The sequence below is a fragment of the Suricata suricatta genome, chromosome 6 (assembly GCF_006229205.1).
Source record: "Suricata suricatta isolate VVHF042 chromosome 6, meerkat_22Aug2017_6uvM2_HiC, whole genome shotgun sequence".
Taxonomy (NCBI): Eukaryota; Metazoa; Chordata; class Mammalia; order Carnivora; family Herpestidae; genus Suricata; species Suricata suricatta.
Genome location: NC_043705.1, coordinates 44,437,298 through 44,458,054, shown reverse-complemented (window position 1 = coordinate 44,458,054; position 20,757 = coordinate 44,437,298). Strand labels below are relative to the sequence as shown.

Here is a 20,757-nt window from a genome sequence, read left to right as displayed (position 1 = left end):
GCTCCATCCACATGGGGCAAAAGGCAAGATTTCATTCCTTCTGTTGGCTGAATAATATCCCATTGTATATACATACATACCACATCTTTATCCATTTATCAGTGGATGAACATTTGGGATGCTTCCATAATTTGACTATTATAGGTAATGCTGCTGTAAATATCAAGGTTCATGTATCCCTTTGAAGTATTATTTTTGCTTTCTTAGGGTAAATAATAGTACAATTCCTGGATTATACAGTAGTTATATTTTTAACATTTTGAGGAACCTCCATACTGTTTTCCAGATTTGCTGCACCAGTTTGCATTTCCTCCAACAGTGAAAGAAGGGTTCTCTTTTTCCGCATTCTCACCAACACCTGTCATTTCCCATGTTAATTTTAGCCACTTCTGACTGGTGTGGGGTGATTTCTCATTATAGTTTTGATTTGTGTTTCCCTGATGATGATTGATATTGAGCATCCTTTCCTGGGTATGGCTGGTGTCAGAGAACTTACTGCCTTTGTTCTCAATTAAATTTTTATGGTTTCAAGTCTCATGTTTAGGTTTTTAATCTATTTTGAATTTATTTTTGTGTATGATGTAAGAAAGTGACCCACTTTCACTCTTTGCCATTTTGCTATCCAGTTTTCTCAACAGCATTTGTTTAAAAAACTGTCTTTTTCCCACTGGATATTCTATCCTACTTTGTCAAAGATTACTTTACCGTATAGTTGTGGGTTAATTTCTGGGTTTCTAATTTGTTACATGATCTACGTGTCTATTTTTTGTCCCAGTACCAAATGTCTTGATCACTCTAGCTTTGTTAGGTAAGTTGAAGTGCAGAATTGTGCCTCCAGTTTTGTTTTTATTTTTCAAGGCTGCTTTGGTCATTCAGGGTATGATGTGGTTCCATACAAATGTTAGGATTGTTTGTTCTAGCTCTATGAAAAATGCTGGTGGTATTTTGATAGGGATTCCATTAAATGTGTAGATTTCTTTGGGTAGTATAGACATGTTAATGATATCTATTCTCATCTGTAGGCATGGAGTAGTTTTCCGTTTCTTTGTATCATCCTCACTTTTTTTCATCAGTGGTTTATGGTGTTCAGTACACAAGTATTTGACCTCTTTGGTTAGGTTTATTCCAAGGTATCTTAGTTTTTGGTACAATTGTAAGTGGAGTTGATTGCTTGATTTCTCTTTCTGCTACTCCATTAGTGGTGTATAGAAATGCAAAATACATTGATTTTTGTATCTTGCAACTTTACTGAATTCATATATCAGTTCTAGTAGTTTTTTTGTGGAAACTTTCAAGTTTTCTATATAGAGCATCATTGCAAATATCTACCAACAGTGTAAGGTTGACTCCTTCCTTGCCAATTTGGATACCTTTTATTTCTTTTTGTTGTCTAATTGCTGAGGCTAGGAGGACCATGTAAAGTAACAGTGATGAGAGTGGATATCACTGTCTTGATCCTGCAGATACAGGAAAATCTCTCACTTCTTGCCCATTGAAGGTGATATTGGCCTTTTTCCTCTAAAGAACCTTTTGAGTTACTTTTTGACTCTCAGTCAAGAATGACATTTTGTTTTACACCGAATCATCCTCTTTCTAATAAAAAATACTGGTGATTTAGCATTTTAAAAAAAGTATCCCACTTGACTGTTGTCTGGCTGTTTACAACAACAACAAAACAGCCTTAGGATATATTCCAACTTAAGAGATACCAAAATGTGTGGTAAAATTTATATCTTGGAATTGATGAAATATACCATATAGTACTGAGTGAGTGTAGTGCATGAGCAGTCCTGTAACAGCTTTATAAAAATGACCAGTCTATGAGCATGTCCAATCAGCTATCAAGGAGACTAGAAGGAATGCAACACAGCCATCAAATCAGAGTCTACTTACTCATCATCAAAATATTGCATGGCACCGAGTAGATGCAGGGACATCTGAACTATTGCAGGGACCGAGTCAAGGACTTGTTTAGGTTTTAAAATGCAAAGTGAGGAAGAGAGTAAGTAATTCCTAAGTAGTTAATAATGTACAATGCAGCCTATGCTAATTTCTGATGACTTCCCAGAAGTGGAACCAAAGACAGAAAAGGGGTTAGTTTCAGAGTAAGGGCATATGCTCTGGGTTACTGCTACTCAAAGATGAAATAGCCTGTTTCCAGTATTGTGAGTTTCCAGTTACTTGAGAAATTGAATCCTAGGATGTACAACAGTTGTTAATGATGACATCGTGGTGACTCAGGCTTCACTAGGGAAATTAAGTAGGGGACTCATAAGATCCCCTGCAACCTTGAGCTTTTATGATACTCAGGAGATAAAAAGTGTGGTAATAGGAATATAATAAAGGTTGTAATAACATTTTCACCCAGTGTTTACCCGACTACTCATAGATCCTGATTGTTGAGAGAAAGTTCTTCATGGATTTCTTGTGTTCTACATGTTCCAGACCTTCTGAGTAAAGGATATGTTTGAATAGCAAACAGCTTTGAAGTCTGGAGATACTGTCTAGTACCAGGGAAATGTAAAACTATCTCTCTTCTTGTTTCAGAGTCCCAAGGCAGAAAAGATCAGGCCTTCTCCTTTGCCTCCCTAGTGCCATTTCCTTATATTTCAGTGTAATAAATCCAAAGCCACCTTCCCTTTCCCTTGAAGGAATTTCTAACACTTCAGATTAATGACTTATCTCTCCCTCAGGAGAGTGGACAAGCACTTGGACCAGCAGCCTCTGGAACTTTTTTGGAAGCTTCCTAAATTTGGAGTTCCTCTTTTATGGTACACACTACTGCACATGCAGACAAATATCTACCCCTCATTTCATCAACTGTCATTTTGGCTGTAACAAATGGTCTGTTTGACCCAGAGAAATAGGACTAAATATGAAAAACGGTGTCATACTAACCTAAACAGCTTGCAAGTAGGGTAAACCTCAGACTTTTTAAAACTTTTGGCTTAACATTGCTCTGCGTCTATGTGCACATAAGCATGTGCATGAGTGCACACCCATATTTATATGGGAGCAAAGGGAGGAAATAGGAAAGAGATGTGTAATAAATAATTGCCTGGTGTCTGGGTGGCTCAGTCAGTTAAACCTCCAACTCTTGATCTCATCTCAGATCTTGATTTCAGGGTCATGAGTTCAAGCCCAGTGTTGGGCTCTACACTGGGTGTGGAGCCTACCTTAAAAAAATTAAACAAATAAATATGTGAATAAATTCTAAAATAGGATAATTTCTGAAAGTTCTACAGGAGCATAGAGAAGGAAACCAATTACAGGGCTAGCAAACAGAGTATTTTTAAATGCTTGGTAAAATATCAGTTCAATGCAATTTAAAATAAAATGAAGGAAGAGTTCTGTAATTAAATCTGTCCAGTTACCCAGGGACTTTATCCTCCCACTATATGAAATCACAGACTTCTCTCTGCTTTGTCTGTAGTGAAAGCTTTCTCCCAGTACCTTATTTCCAGGTCTTACCTGAATTACTTGGCTTGTATCCTTGTGGACAATAAATCAGTATCTCCTCTTTCTCACTGTTCCTGTTACTTCCTAGATGACTGAGTGTCTCCTGTGACCCTGGGGCCTCCTTCAGTATTTGTATAAGAAGATGATTGCACATTTTGCACTTTGTGCTGAGAACTGTCCCTTTAAATGACAAATATCAGAGGTACGAAAACAAATAGAAAAGGCCAATCAGAGCCCTATCACTTACGTTTTATAATAGAAGAGTCAGTTATCATTTTGCCCCATCAGTGAGAGCCTGTTAAGCATCTTGCTAAGTTCCTAAAAGGGACAACTCCTCAGTGTTTTCATGTGTAGCAAGAAGAATTTTAATTTTCCCTGTAAGAGACCAGACTTATAAGATAACTTTAGTTGATTTAGTTCTCCTCTCTCTCCCTCTCCTCTCTTTCTCTCTGTCATTATGGTTGCCCCCTCCTCTTCCTCCTCCTCCTCCTCCTCCTCTTCTTCCTCCTCCTCCTTCTCTCTCTCTCTCTCTCTCTCTCTCTCTCTCTCTCTCTCTCTCTCTGTCCTGAGACACTGGCAGAAATTAATTTTCCAAATAGTTTGTTCCTCTTCTGTCATCCCTTGTCTGGGAACACTGGGGCTGATGTTGCAGGCCATATGTGTGCTCCGATACAACCATAGCCTCACTGTTGCTGGACAAGGGAGGTCAGAAAAGTGGGGCTCTGCTGAGACCAAGCCTTGCATATTCTGGCAATCCCCTTCAGCCAGCTGCTTCCTAGAGCATGTATGGAAAGCTTGGTCTCAGCAGAGCCCCACTCCTGCTCCCCCCTCCTCCTTCCCAGAGCCAACCTTAATGAGCAGACATTCCTCCATTCCAATGAAGTGCTGCAGAAGGAATAGAACTTGGTGTGCAGGACCCTAAGCATGTGGCCTCCCCCTTCAGTGCATGGCCCAGCCACGCTAATCAGCGTAGATTTAGAGACCAGGATGGTCTCACAGACTGGTCTGAGTGTGAGTTTGAAGCTGAGAGGTGATGGTTTCATAATGACTTAGCACCCAAGAAAATTTCGGAAAGACTAAATATTCCTTCGTACGACTATCCTTTACACAACCATGGAATTTGTGCTCCAGGTTTCTACAAGTCCAACGGCTGACTATTTTATACGGAATCACCAATTCATACCCGACAACTATCCTAGATACACTGACAGACTGAACAGACCGTCCCAAAGAGACGGCCTATCCCTAACCACAGACTGGTCCCTACCTGCAGAGAGACATCTGCAATCTCATTCTCTTACCCATGGGGCTTTTACTACATTGGGCATGGAAAGCTATGATGGTCCTAAGGCCACTAGGCAAACTTTTACCCTGTGAAATGTTGTGGTATATTTTCTTAAAGTTCAGCCAAGCTTAGTTTTTCAAATGATGATTACATCTAATGAACATCCACATGTACAGTGATAATAATAGCTACTTGTTTAGTTCTTACTATTCTAAAAGTACCTTATATAATGAGTGCTGTACATATATATAAACATATATCAAAAATATTTTTTGTATATATGTTTATTTAATATATAAGAAAAGAGAAACGATGAAGAGTTAAGTATCTTGCCTCTCTCTTTATATATATACTTCTAGTACGGGAAAGTCAGATAGTAATCCTGTGCAATTGGACTCCAGAACTCTCATTCTTAACCAATATTTCCAACTAAATGTCTTATTTTTCAAATATTGACACTGATAGGTTGCAGGATAAGTGACCTTTTCTATAAAAATTCTCTGTTGCCGAATGTTCAATTAATAGTTCTTTTTGAATTTATCTTTTGTTGAGCAGTTAGAATATGCTTCTTAAAGCTAATACAGTGTTTAAAGAGGATGTAATATCACATGTTTCTTAATCCATTATAGGAACAGATTTTTGAATCAATTTGATAATTTCTTTCAAAACTTCTAAAAATTAAAAAGACCGTAATACTTTTTTCTGTAAGAAGTATAACATCCAGCTGATGACAAGACTTTCTGGTCCACCTCCCTGAATTAGGAGTTAGGGCCGGTGCAGTCTTCTCATTCTTCCAGAATCAAAGAAGTCTCACGGCACAAGATTGAACCCAGTGCAGTAATCCATAGACACACACATAATATGTACATTTCCATATATAACACATTATGAAATTACTAGTATCATCCTTAGATGCTTGCTTTTCATTGACTGTAAAGCCCGTTTTGAAAATGAAGCTCAGCTGTATCTTAGGAAAACACAGTATTTCACAAGATAGAATATAAGAAATGGTGTTGGGGCTAGAGAATAATATAGAAGAATCCTCTGTCTGTTGTGAAGGCCTTCTTTATCCTGAAATCACTGCTGCCTTGTTTATTTTCAAAGTAATCAAAATTTATCAAGTGTAAAAATCAGAAATCATCCTGTGATGGTAGCAAGTAAGTAAAACAACTCCCCAAGTGGAACCTGCATGCGTGAAAGTTGGCCACTCTCTACACTGACCCCTTTGCCTCTAAGGTATTCAGATAAATCAAGGTTACTGAAGTCTACTAGAGAAATCATCCAGAAGCCAATATTTACAGAAAGTTGGCATGAATAATTCAGACATGAAAACTTTCTGAAATACGCTTTGTGTCTAACACAGAGATGTGACGTTATCTCCCAAAGATAAAATGTTTGCATATGACTTTTTCTGTGTTACTTCCATTTCCCTAATAACTTGAGAGAAGTGGTTTTTACCCTTGAAATGTACATTTTCACTTGACGAGACTTAAACTTACACTTACCTGGGCCAGTGCTTCTGATTTAATTGAGTTGAAATGTGGCCCGGACATGGAGATTTGGAAAAGTTGCCCAGGTACTTGCGTATGCAGCAAAAGCTTAAAGCTTCTGCTTTAGAGTAAGTCTGTCCTATGTTCACTTCTATTCCTAAAACACTTTCTACATGATTCCGCTCTCCTTCCTGTGCATATTTCTCTCCTCTCGTCCGAAACAGGAAGACCTGAGAGGTGTACATTCTACAAGCAAGAGAGCTTAATTCATGTGACTTGCGTGGTAACTGTTTAGCTATGAATAGTGGTAGAAACAGTATACATATTGTAGAAGCACACTTTTTTGTGTCTAATAAATGCACATTATTACTGTGGGTCTAATAAATGCACATTATTACTGTGTGGTCAACCAATTTCAGGATTTGTTGAATGATATTTTAGGAAAATTCCAGAAAGAATAAAAATTTTTGGTATTGACATAACATAGAGAAGTAAACTTACATTTTATGGCATGTTATATTTGTGAAAATAAGACTTCATGGTCATAAAAATTTGGCAAACATTGGGTAAAAATAAAGCTAAGCAGTTTTTCCCCAGTAGGATTCTTTGAGTATTTAATTTGATAATATGTATGTGACTCTTTAAGAGTACTGTTTATTCAGCATTAACAAACTTATTTGGACCTTTAAAATATTAATTAGGGACATGAATTTTTTAGAACAGTATTTCTCTTCTCCTGTGATTTTTGTTTCTCTTCCTCCTGCTTGAAGCCAAGAAATTTAAAAATAAAAAAAAGGAATTTTATATATCGGGGAGCTACAAGAACCATCGAGTATTGGTTGTACAAGTAGAAAAGCTGAAATATGCATGCAGGTCATCAAGTGCCATGAGGGACATGTAGTACCAGATGATAATGTAATAAGTCCGGTGTGCGGTGCAGAGATGAACCACACTACAGGCAGTGAATATTGTATGCACATGAATTCCTTCATGTATTCTTAGAGATATTTGGTAAGATTGTACCGATGATCTTACTGAGTTTAGAGCTTTCAGTTAGTTAGATAGCTTTCACATAGACACCTTTTCATGTAGTTGGGAAACTACATGTATTTTTCTCGAATGTGAGGATTTTTTTTTTTTGTGGTATCCTCAGGAGTTTGGAAAGCATTAGTGGTATTGATAAATGGATATTGTTAGATAATTATGGCAGTTGAAGCAAAGTGCCCCCTTAACTCAGTGGCTTGTGGAATTGGTAGCTAGTGTGGAAAACCATGTGGTAGTTATCCAAGAAGTTAAAAACAGAATTCCCATATGGCCTAGCAATTCCACTACTAAGTATTTACTGAAAATAATTGAAAACAGAGACTAAAACAGATATTTGTACACCAGTGCTAATTGAAGCATTATTACCATTAACCAAAAAAGTGGAAACAACCCAAGTGACCGTCAACAGATGTGTGGGTAGACACAATGTGGCATGTGTGTGTATATGTACAGGTATATAATGTGTGTATATGTATAATGGAATATTATCCAACCATAAAAAGAAAAAGTTTTGATATATGCTACAACATAGACAAATCTTGAAAACACTATGTTAAATAAAATAAGTCAGATATAAAAGAACAGATATGGTATGACTCTTTAAAGAATCTAGAATAAGCCACTCCTTGGAGATGGAAAGTAGATTAGTGGTTACCAGGAGCTGTGGAGAGGATGAAATGAAAGGAATTACTAAAGGGGTTTGGGATTTCTATTTGGTGCAGTTAAAAGGTTTTTAAAGAGATCCCAGTTATGAATGCACGAACTCACAAGTGTAACAAATGCCACTAAATTGTACACTTAAAAATGGTTACAATAGAAATGTTTAGTATGTGAATTTTACCATGATAGAAAGGTGTGAAAATAATTTAGTGGCTTAAAATACAGTTCTTAGATGTGCTCGTGATTCTGAGGGTTAAGGATTCCACTTGTTTTGTTGGGGAGTTGGGTTTCATGTAGTGTTTGCTGGAGCTTTTCACAAGTCAGTTGGTGGCTCTGACTCCAACATCCTAAATGGCTTCAGTTCTTTACCTGGAAAATTATACTGCCTTTCAACAAGGAACTCACCTGAGGTCTTAGCCAGCAGGTTTGTTTATCCCTCCGTGCTGGTATCTTGACATAGCTGCTTGGGCTTCCTCACCACATGGTGGCTAGGTTTCAAGAAGAAGATTCCAAAATTTAAAATTTAAAATTCCAAAATTTGCTGTTCTTTTAAGGCCCAGATCAAAAGTCAACTCTTTGACTCTTGGTGCGTGCTATTTGTCAAAGCAGGCCATAAAGCTAGCCCAGATCCAAAAGGGAAGAAACAGACTTTCTCTCTTGAATATTGACTTAGAAGGGGCACATGGATAAAATCATGTGGATTGGGTGTTACTGTTGAATCCATTTGTGGAAACAAAAGGTAGCAGAGTGTTGCATCAATTATGAAAGACAGGGTCGGTTCTTTATTGACTTTCACTCATGGAAAATGGCCTGAGTGTGATAACAATTCTAAGCCTCTTTTAGCATCTGGTGGTAAAAGCTATAAGTGCAAAAGTGGCCTCTACAATAACGTGTGACAATGACAATGAGACTAGAAATCTACACTCCTACTTCATAGCATTGCCCTACTTTTCGTTCACTGTCTGAATGTTAGTTCATCCCATCCTTGTACCCATATTATTTTTGTTCTCATCTATACAAATATTGATATTCTAGCTGCAGTGCAATATAAAATAAGTTCCTCATAACTTATAACATGTGCAGTAAGAGAAAAACTCAGAACAACAGATTTGTGAAAATCCAGTGTAACCAACAGGTGCACAACACAAAAGAAAGCGATACAATTATCAATGTATTGTTCATAACCTAATATTTTAATTTTATATATCCATTGTTTCAGTTACCTAAAGAGACTTAAACATAAATTTTTAAATCTCAGTTGCTTATTAGAAGCATCCATTTACACACAGACAGGTAGAGTTCTGTGCTTTGAAGTTCTGCAGTATTTACAAGTCAAGCATACATGATGCTTGCCCTCTAATGATTTTTATTTATGCCGATAATATTTTCTTAGCATAAGTATTTGACATCTCTGAAAGCTCCCTTATCTCCATATACCTAACTTCATTTTATAATAATTTGGAGATGCTTTTTCTCCTTTTTATCACAATTTCTTTGGGTGTTTATTCACTGTATTGCACAATATTTGATATGAGAGGATCACCATTTGCATGATTCTGTCCTCGTCTTTAACTCTTTAAGTAAAGAGCCAGAGGTCCCCTCATTTGTTTGGCTACTAAAGAGTAGCTCCACCTCAGGTATCAAGCTTTTATTTGTAATAATAAAAACAAAGCAGCATTGCCAAACAAAAAACTAAAGTGAACACTTACCGAATATTTCTTATGTGCCAGGCATTCAAGTACTGTACAAGCATTCTATCATGTGATACTCAAAATAGCTCTACAAGTTAAGCACAATTACATCCTTGTTTTACAGATAGGGACACTGAGTCTTGTCACATATCTGAAGTCATCCAGCAAGTAAGAGCCAGGAATTGAAACTGGGCCTGTTGACTGTGGAGCTTATTCCTAAATTGCTATTATGCCTCATCACAGAAGTTTCCAGTGTGTACTCCTGGCCTCATTCTCCTGTTCTTATTCTGTGAAGGCAATTTCAGGAGAGTTCTATTTTAGAGCTACTGTTAGGGAACATATGAATCAGCTAATCTGTTTCTGCTGAAAACAATGCAACAGCTCCACCATCTTTCCAGAGTGAATGGAGTATATTATATTAAGCAATCAGAATATAAGACAATGACAATAAAGTATCTGTGGCAGGAAGCAAGTCAGGACTCTCCTTATTCACAGGCTTTCCTCAAATGATCCTTCCCAAGTCTGATTGGAGGTGATCCTAGGACAAATCAGTGCTGGTCTTTTCAATCATATTCTGTGTAGCAATAGCCAAGCCTCTCATTATTGGACCAGAATGCACAGCTTTACTCTATACTGTAATGGCCCTTACATTCTTTTCTTGATTATTAAAATATGGTCACCAATCAATTCCTTCAGAAATAAAATCATTGATTGGGTTTGCATACTTTATCAGTCTTACTGATGGACAAAGTAGAGCCAATACGCAACATAAAGATTCAGAGTCAACCATGGGCATGCAGGGCATCCAGAAGACATGGGGCATTTTATACAGAAAAGAGAAGGTGCTTTTACAGTGCACACAAATGTGACACTTCTACATGAAGATGAGCTTGAATATTGACTGGGCTGGTTCTTCCTTGTCTTCATGGGTTTTGTTTTATTTTAGACAGAGAGTGCGAATGTGGGTGAGGGGTAGAGGGGCAGAGAGAGAGAGAGAGAGAAAATCTTAAGTAGATGCCATTGTCAGTAAGGAGCTCAATGCAGGGCTTAATCCCACAACCCTGGTATCATGACCTGAGCCAAAATCAAGAGTCAGACGCTCAACCCACTGAGCCATTCATTCACCCCATTTACATAATTTTAAATAAGGAAGTGGCTTACTCATTTGAGCAATGGCAATTGAGCATCAGCTGGGAAGCAATCACTGGCAAGAACTAGGAAACAGACTTGCATTACTCTGGAAAATGGTGTGAATGTATTATAATGAGAAAAGCTTTAATGGAGAACTTGAAAGTTCATATATGAAGATAAAATGATAAATTCTTAGTTTGTTTTTGACAGCTGATTCTCTTTGAAGGACAAGTTCAGTTTCATTCAGGTAAGGGAACATATAAATTTAGTTATACGGATTAGTAAAATAAAGGTTGTTGGATTTTTGTACAGGTTGAATTCAATTAAAAAATTTTCCCCTGACTTTATAGTGAGCATAAGTGGTATATAAAAAATTCCAAGTTACCTGAATGAAAGTTGAGGGCACTTTCTGTGAGAAGAAGAGCGGGGCTAATTTGAGGAAAACATCTGTAATATACCCTCATGACTATAGGAATACAGTAAATGAAGCATTCTCTTTCAATGACTAGATCTTACTGGGTGGACCGTAACAAAATTTTGGCTTCATCTCTGAAGCTAATGAGAAATTATCTGAAAATTATCTGGGTATACCTAAAGTCTTTCCTTAGGATTTAAAAAAGGTGTGTGAATAAAGTAGAAATTGTACAATAACTGCAGTGAAAGTGATGAAAACAAAGAAGCTAAATCTCAGAGAAAACAGGCTAAATTCTCACTCACACTGCATGTCTGTTGAGGGTTGCAGAGAGTTGTGTGTGAAATCATGCTAATTTCAGGACCTTGGCTGACAGAGCAACCACTCTCTGGGACACTGTGTGTCGCTTTTACAGAAGAATGTCACATGGCTACAACTCAATTCAGAAGAGTGTGTAATTATAATAGTATCATGTGACTGAAAGACGAGAGAGAATTGGTAACCGCCTCAGTGGCTAATACAACATATTTGACGTAAAGGTTGCATTTTACCCAACATGATGACTCATATTCTTAAAAATTAAACAGAGATGACATGTAATGATGGGTCAGTATCACCTTTCTGACCCACCATCGTATTGTTGGCTCAAGAAAAGCAGAAATGCCATTATTACTCATTTGTTCTAAAATGGACCTTGACACAAGTCACACTGGATAGGCTTAGATGGAAGCAAATACTTGGTAGCAGCCAAATACTTTGGGTAGCACCCAAAACAGTGTGTGTTAGATCTCAGTTTGTATATTGTATCCAGCAAAAAAAAAAATGGGGAATAAGTCATCCTTGAGTGATTTCAAGTAATGGAAAATTGGATGTAGGGAGAAAAAGTGTAACAAATTGTAAGTGACCCTAACAGTCCACTGAAGAAGAAAGCAGCGTATATTTACCAGTGAGCATGGTGGCAGGCATGGCGGGGACAAGACGAAAAGCTCATCTGTAAAAGCAGCTTCTGCTGTCCCTACCATGGGACTCACCTGTCAAGTAGCAATCAGGAGACTCCTCTTACATAGAGCAATCAGCAGTGCACATCCTTGGGATTTAAAAAGAAAGAAAATAACATCCTACATTTCCCTGACTTGCATGTCAATTATCCCATTTTGCCAAAGCATAACAAAGTGTGACTCATATCTAGATTTAGTATGGTAAAAACCCACTGAATGCAGGAATACAGAAATAATATTTGGGATGGAGAGAGAAAAAAAAGAGATGTTCTCAGCTCTCCAGGGTGATCCTTGTAAACAGACCTGACAAAAAAAAGCATATTAACTATTCTGCACACCTACACTTCCAAAAGTGGCTTGCAGAGTATGCGGGCTTTCTATCCTCAGCCTTCTGGGGCCAAACCATGTGAGCAACACTTTGCATGTATTTTTTAGGGGAGGAGCGACAGGGTGAAAGTGGAAGAGGCGTTCAGACAAAGACAAATAATACATTTTTTTTTATCAGTGTGTGAACATTAATATAGGGTTATTTATACTGACCTTTCTCTGTAGTTAAATTATAGCAAGTTAATCCTGTTTAAAAAATGTGATTGTGTAAATTTGAAGATCTAATTGGCTTTATTAAATGATTCATGAATTGGGCAGCAGCCCATCTTGCAAGCAGGAGGGAGCTTAAAGGAGTTTTACAAAATGGAAGGTTTGTAAAAGGAGTGTGAGGCAGGGACATTACTAACAGAGAAAAGCATTGCTCCAGGCAAGCCTGCTTTCCTTTAGTGGGGAGGGCAGAGGTTCTTAACCTGCAGATTACATGCTCTTTCTTGAGGGAATGGAGAGGGCCCTTAGGGCAAGTAACTTGAGTGGTGATGATCAGAAATCTCCTGACTCACCTGTTAGAACTACATTTCTGGGGGAAGTTGAAACTATAATCAAGTTAGTTACTAAGCCCCGGTTTGGGGGTTCAGCCTAAGTAGTGCCATTTTGGGCCTGCAGTTTTCTTTTTAGTAGTCCCACGGCAGCCACTCTTTGGGTTTGGTACTCCTTCGTGTTGTAATGATTTGAATCCACACTTGTTTATTAAATCCAACCCGGTGTCTTAGGGAGCATCATCAGTATCATGGTCCACAGTACACTTCAGAAGGCTCAATGGGTGTCATGCAGGATATTTGCCAAGTGCTAAAACCCCAAGCAGTGAATAAAGAAATAGAGTAATTCCCAAACACTTTGAGATACTCCTGGTTTTACAAAATAAAAAACATTTTTTTAACCCTTAAAACTCTTTAGACAGGGGTGCCTGGGTGGCTCAGTCAGTTGAGCATTTGACTTTGGCTCAGGTCATGATCTCACGGTTCATGGGTTCTAGCCCCACATCGGGCTTTGCACTGTTAGCGCAGAGCCAGCTTTGGATACTCTGTCTCCCTCTCTCTTGGCCCCTAATCCACTAGTGCTCTCTTTCTCTCTCAAATTTAAGTAGACATTTAAAAAATTAAAAAAAAATTTTAGACATCAAAACTGCGTTTTTAATAGCAAACAACCCAACAGAGTATGTGGGATCCAAGTTACAAGGCAGCATTGAAAAGACACATTAAAATATTCATGGAATTTAAATACAAAGTTTTATTCATTTTGTATTGATTAAAAGACATTTCCATTTTTTCTTGCCACAAGCTTGTGAGCCTCTGGCTTTTGTAGAAGACCAGCTAAGAACTGAACAGTTGAGGCCACTGAAGTCAGGAAATCAGGCCATAATGCAATCTCAGCAAGCACTCACCATCTAATTTCGGGACGAGACTTCTTTCCACTTAGGCTAAACTTCTATTCTTTTTGATACCTAATACCAGACATGAACGCTGCTGCCTTTTAAAGTTTTAAATTCTCTCTTTATGCAGTTGTCCAGGGAGTAAAGTCACTCAGACTGACAGGGATGAAGGGGAGGTAACTGTTCACTGTGCTGTAACCTGATTTTTGTTGAACGTAGTTCTGACTTGAAAGAACATGGAACTAATTAATGTCTTATTATCAACTAAATACATTTTAAAAGAACAAAAAAACTCTCATCAGGTATAGAAATCTTTGAATAAAAACATAGTAAAGTTTCCGTTGAATTTGCTAATGGTTAGGTCATTGGGCAAATAAATATCCTTTGAGTGCCTGCTGAAACCATGCTCAGTACTTGGGAATAGGGGAATAAAAATACAATCTCTGGGGCTCAGAAGAGACTAAGATCTCTCTGGCAGTCTAGGAACTGACAATTGTTTATTCCTTCCACAAATATTTGTTGATTACCATGTGCACGGTGATAAGGTAAACATGATCTGAGAAATGACACTCTAGTGGAAAGCCCTTGGTTAGAGAATGTAGCCATATGAGCTTATTTATTCCTCACAAAAAATCCAAAAAATTTGCTATAAGAATGTACAACTTAGAGCATGGTTTGTTAAAACAATTTGGCTAATATTTTGTGCAAAAAAAGCTCTCAGTAGAGTACACACATAGTAGATGATCCTTTCCTGTGAATTTCAGTAGTAGGCAAAACTACTGCATGGAGTCAGAAAAGTAGTTGTCATTCATGAGAAGACTATTTACTAGAAAACATGAGGGATCTTTCTTGGGTGATGGAAACCTCACTGTTTTGACGGGGGTGGTGGCTACACACACGGATGTTTGAGCATGTAAAGCGACATTTAACTACTCAGTTTGGAGTTGTGCATAACTCACAATGCCCAAACAAAACAAAGTCTTGGTTATCATAGTTGGTATCTTCAAAGATAAGCTAGTCAAGAATTAATAAGAAGTTTACTTATATTGAGACTTTACCCTTTGTTTTCTCTTGGCCTATAAATCCATTTCAGTGCCAGCATTATACTATTTTCATTACTATAACATCATGTATTTTGAAATTAGGAAATATGGTGCCTCTAGTTTTATTCTTCTTTTTCGGGATCCTTTTTACTATTTGGGGTCCATTTTGATTCCATATGAATTTTATGATTAAAAAAAATTCTATAACAAGTGTCATAGGAATCTTAATAGAGGATGCACTGAATCTATAAATGTCCTTGTGTAGTGTGGTCATTTTAAGATTGTTTCAACCCCTGAATACAGGATTTCTTTTCATTTATTTGTGTCTTCAATTTCTTGATCAGTGTTTTATACTTTTAGTATATAGATCTTTTACCTCTTTAAATTTGTTGCTAAGTATTATTTTCAGAGTTGTTACAAATGGAATTACTCCTTTATTTCTTTTTCAGATATTTGTTAGTATCTAGACATACAGCTAATTTTTGTATGTTGATGTTGTATCCTGCAACTTGATTGGATTTGTTTATTCTAACAGTGTTTGGTGGCACTGTTAGGAATAAATATATAATATATATTTATTTATATATTTGCAGATAGATACACTTTTACATTTTCCTTTTTTTAAATTTTTTTTTAATGTTTTATGTATTTTACAGAGAGAGACCGAGCATGAGAGGGGGAGGGGCAGAGAGAGAGGGAGACACAGAACCGGAAGCAGGCTCCAGGCTCTGAGCTAGCTGTCAGCATAGAGCCTGACGCGGGGCTCGAACCCACGAACGTGAGATCTGACCTGAGCCGAAGTCGGAGGCTTAACTGCCTGAGCCACCTAGGCCCCCCTTACATTTTCCTTTCTAATCTGGATGGAATCTTTTGTTTCTTTGTCTTGACTAATTGCAGCAAAACAGAATCATAAGTCTAGAAATAAACTCATGAATATTAAAATTCATATTTCACAAGGAGACAAGAATACACAATGGGGAAAGGATAGTCTCTACAATAAATGGTAATGGAAAAATGATGTTCATATGTAAAACTGGATGTCTGAATTATATCACTCATAAAAAAATTAAATAGAAATGTGTTAAAGACATAATGTAAGACCTGAAACCATAGAAGTCATTAAAGAAGACATAGGGAAAAAGTTCCTTGACATTGATCTTGATAATTATTATTTTAGATACTACATTAAAAGCATAAGCAATTAAAAGAAAAGTTTAAAACAAAATAAAAACTTTACATAGCAAAAGAAATGACAAAATGCAAAGGTAACCTACAGAAGGCAATATTTATAAACCAATTATCTGATAATATATTTGGGCTAATATCCAAATTATGTGAGAAATTCATACAGCAAAACATCTCATTAAAATGTTGACACAGGGCCTGAATAAACATTTTTCCAAAGATACTCAGATGGCAACATATACATAAAGAGGTCGTTAACATCTATAGTCATCAGGAAAAGGCGAATCAAAACTGGAATGAAGTAGCATCTGGCTTTATGGTAGTTCCTGTCTATTCCTTTTTTTCCCTCTTTATTCCCTTGTGGTTGGATGACTTTCTTTAATATTTTGTTTGGATTCCTTTTTATTTTCTTTTGTGTGTTACCATTAATTTTTGTTTGTGGTCACCATGAGGCTCACATGTATTATCTTCAGTATATAACAGTCTATTTTATTTTATTTAAAAAATTTTATTATTGTTTATTTAATTAGAGAGAGAGAGAGAGAGAGAGCAAGCGAGCGTGAGCACGTGTGCGCGCAGAAGAGGGGAACAGAAAAAGGGACACACAGAATCTGAAGCAGGCTCCAGGCTCTAAGCTGTCAGCATAGAGCTCCACATGGGGCTCGAACTCACAAACCACTGGATCATGACCTGAGCTGAAGTCAGATGCTTAACTAACTGAACCACCCAGGCGCCCCTATAACGGTCTATTTTAAATTTATAGCAACTGAAATTGGAACATTCCCCTATATTTTGTTTTTGATGTCACATTTTATATATTTTTATTTTGATTTACCTAAACTGTTGTGGTTTAATTTCACCACTTTTGTCTTTAAACCATTTGCATAGATTTATAGTAGTTAATCCATTATTTTACTATATATTTACCATTTTTCAATGAGAATTTTACTTTTACATATTTTTTCTTATTAGTGACACTCTCAGCATATAGCAGTCCTTTTATTGTTGATTTAGGTAATGAACTCTTTTAGCCTTGGCTTATCTGGAAAACTTGTTATCTCTCTTTCAATTCTGAATGATAACCTTGCTGGGTAGAGTATTCTTTGTTGGAAGTGTTTTACTTTCAGCAATTAAATATGTTATGCCACTTCCGTTTGGATTTGAAAATATCCTGCTGAGAAATATGCTAATAATGTGGGGTTTCTCTTGTACTCCCTTTCTTTCATGCTTTTAAGATTTAAAAAAAACACAAAACCTTTAACATTTGATTTTTAAATGAGAACCTGTCTGGGTATGGATCTCTTTGTACTCATCTTATAATTGTCTTGGCTTCTGGTCCTGGATATCTGTTTGCTTTCCCAAGTTAGGGAAGTTTTTAGGCATTATTCAAGTAAGTTTTATGCCTCTTTCTTCTCTTTCTAGGACTCCCTTTAATGAAAATATTCCACTTGATGTTATCCAGTAGGTTCTTTAAGTTATATTCACTTAAATTTTTTGTTTTATTTTTGCTTCTCTGGGTGAGTTCCATTGTTTAGTCTTCCTGCTCACTGATCCAGTCTTCTGCATTGTCTAGTCTGCTATATTTTTCTGTTCTTCAGCTCTGTGACTTATGTTTGGTACTCTCATATTTTCTGTCCCTTTGTTCTTACTGTGTTCACCCATTCTGCATTGAGCATCTTTATAATAATTACTTTGAGTTCTTTATCAGGTAGATTATTTACCTCTGTATCACAAAGGGTTTTTGTTGTTGTTCAGAACATACTTCTCTGTCCTCATTTTGCTTGACTCTCTGCATTTGTTTTTTTGTATTAGGTGAAATAGCTATCTGATTCAGCCTTAAAGGAGTGTTTTTGTATAGGTAATGAACCTTCTTGTTCAACTGTACCCTAGCTCTTCATTGTCTTTCAAAACTTTAGAATGATCTAAATTGCCTGATTTATTCTCGGGTAAGTCCCCATTGTTCAGGATGTGCCAAGACCCCTCTTGATGTGATCTTTTTGTCCTTTGTTATGGGGAAATCCATTCCTCTAACCTTCAGATCTTTTTCAGAGAGATATGATCTAGAATGTAGCTGTGGATTTGGTGTATTCATGGAAAGAAGTGAGTTCAGGATTTTCCTATACCATCATCTTGTTGAAATCTGTGCATGCCAAAATAACATTTTGAAATATACTTTATGGTTCACTAACAGCTGTGGCTTGGTGTATGATTGATCATCAAGCTCAGAAAAGACACTAGGCTTCACCAAGTGCCGCATTACTTAGTTTTTAGGAAGGATACAGGGCAAGCAGCAGCACGGCAGGCTTTCACACAACAGAACAATGCTCCTGCCTTCTGAGTCACCTGAAACACACGTGGTCACCAAAGATGAGGCTGAGTGAGAGAAAAGTTCCTTAGCTCAGCAAAGTCTTTAGCTCTAGAATCACTTCACTTTTATACCTAGAATATTATATAGCTCTCTTTTGTGTATGTAATGACCAGCTAACCCAGTATCCACTTCAGAGTTTTGTTACTGTGTTACAGCTGCATCCCCTCAAAATTATTTGTTCATTACTTAATAAATAATTCAATGCTAAGGTACAGGTTTTTGGTACAGTTTATAGTCTTTGATCAAATTCTCATTTATTTTGGTTTCATATAAAATATTTTTGTAACAGTCTTTGGTTAATGTAAAGAGGATTGAAGCAAGATTCAGAAATCTAGCATTTTCTGAATGTAGAAAAGAGTCATAGAACAAAATGTTAACCTTTTCTTTTTTTACTTCTAAATAGTGGAAAATGAGAAGATTTTTTTATGTGTTGTAAAAATATCTAAATTCATAATGTTTCTAAGAGTGTGAATAGAAACTTTATTTTTAAAATAAGGTTTTAAGCCAGCAGTATTATTTAATGTTTAAAAATCTAACATTTGTAATAGCTATAAAATGTTTTGAATTATTTAACCTGAAGTATAGGGCTAATGTCCTACAGTTTTTAATAAGAGAAAGAGCTTGAGAAAATGTAGAAGGATATGAGAAAAAAATTGACATAAACCTTTTTAATATACTTTAAAACAATATCAATAAGAGTGAAAAGGAGTAAGAGAAAATATAAAATAGGATCAGAGTGGATGGTTACCAGAAACAGCCAGTAAAGGAGCATGTGACAAATTCATAAGCGGTTAGAAGGACTATCGTCCTATGGACGAGGGCCGTGCAGAGAGGCGACTGAGGACGGAAGCGCCTCGGTGCACGCAGGGCGGCGAGGAGAGCAGGTGTCATGACCAACGGCCACCGGCGCTTCCTCCAGCTGCTGATGACGCACAGGGTGCTGGAGGAGCAGGCCGTGCGGCGCCTGCAGAAGCACGGCGACAACATCCATGACTGCAGTGCGGCTGTGGAGGACCTGGAGGACTTCATCAACAACGTTAATAGTGTCTTGGAGTCCTTGTATATTGAGATTAAGAAAGGGACCACCGAAGAAGACGACGGGAGACCCATTTATGCGCTGGTGAATCTTGCCACGACTTCCATTTCCAAAATGTCCTCGGATTTTGCAGAGAACGAGCTGGATCTATTCCGAAAGGCGTTGGACCTGATCATTGACTCAGAAACCGGCTTTGCATCTTCCACAAATATTTTGAACCTGGTTGATCAGCTCAAAGCCAAGAAGATGAGGAAGAAGGAAGCCGATAATTGGGGAAATCCATTTTCCTCTGAAGGCCTTCATTTGTAGGTTAACGTAAAGATAATCAATGAAATTTTAAAAGTCCAGTACTTTTTCATTTTTCTTTAAAAAACACATACATGTTGGGGCGCCTGGGTGGCCCAGTCGGTTGAGGGTTCTACTTCGGCTCAGGTCATGATCTCATGGTTTGTGGGTTTGAGCCCCCCATTGGGCTCTGTGCTGACAGCTCAGAGCCTGGAGCCTGCTTTGGATTCTGTGTCTCCCTCTCTTTATGCCCTTGCCTTGCTCATGCTCGCTCACCTGGCCTGTCTCTCTCTCTTTCTTTCCCTCCCTCCCTCTCAGAAATAAATATTAAAACCCCAAAAATAAAGCACAGGTTTTCTTTATGGTCTGTTGCAAAGAGGACACTAATAAAAACAAAGAATCAGAATGACTGCTGTCCTCCATAGGAGATGCCAGTGCCGTACCCATCTGCCCTTTCCCTAGAAAGTCAACAGGCGTTACTGTTGCTGAATCAAAGAGGAGACCAATTCTAGAAGAAAAAAAATGCCAGCATAATTTCATGTCTTAAAGCCAATGGAATTTTCTTACTGGACAGTATTAAGGAAATGTTCAAATATGTGATACAGCCAAATATAACAATATAAATGAAATAATTGTATGTAAGAATTACATGTGAAAGTTCTCGGCTTTGGGTGAAGAAAAGGGATGGTTTCTTAATTGCTTTCTAATTTTTAACAGTAAAGTTATATTAATAATCATCAGAGATATATTTTAATGTTGATTTTGAGAAAGAGCATGAGTGGAAGAGGGGCAGGGAGAAATAAAAAGAGAGAATCCCAAGCAGGCTCCATGCTCAGTGCAGAGCCTGACATGGGACCCGATTCCATGTTCTTGGGATTGAGACCTGAGCCAGAATCAAGAGCAAGATGCTTCCT

At 37.4% G+C, this 20,757-nt stretch overlaps 1 pseudogene; it reads left to right on the top strand.

Annotated features, from left to right (window-relative positions):
- The first annotated feature begins 19,332 nt into the window (after window positions 1-19,332).
- On the top strand, window positions 19,333-19,898 carry LOC115294621 (annotated as a pseudogene).
- Window positions 19,899-20,757: the final 859 nt, after the last annotated feature.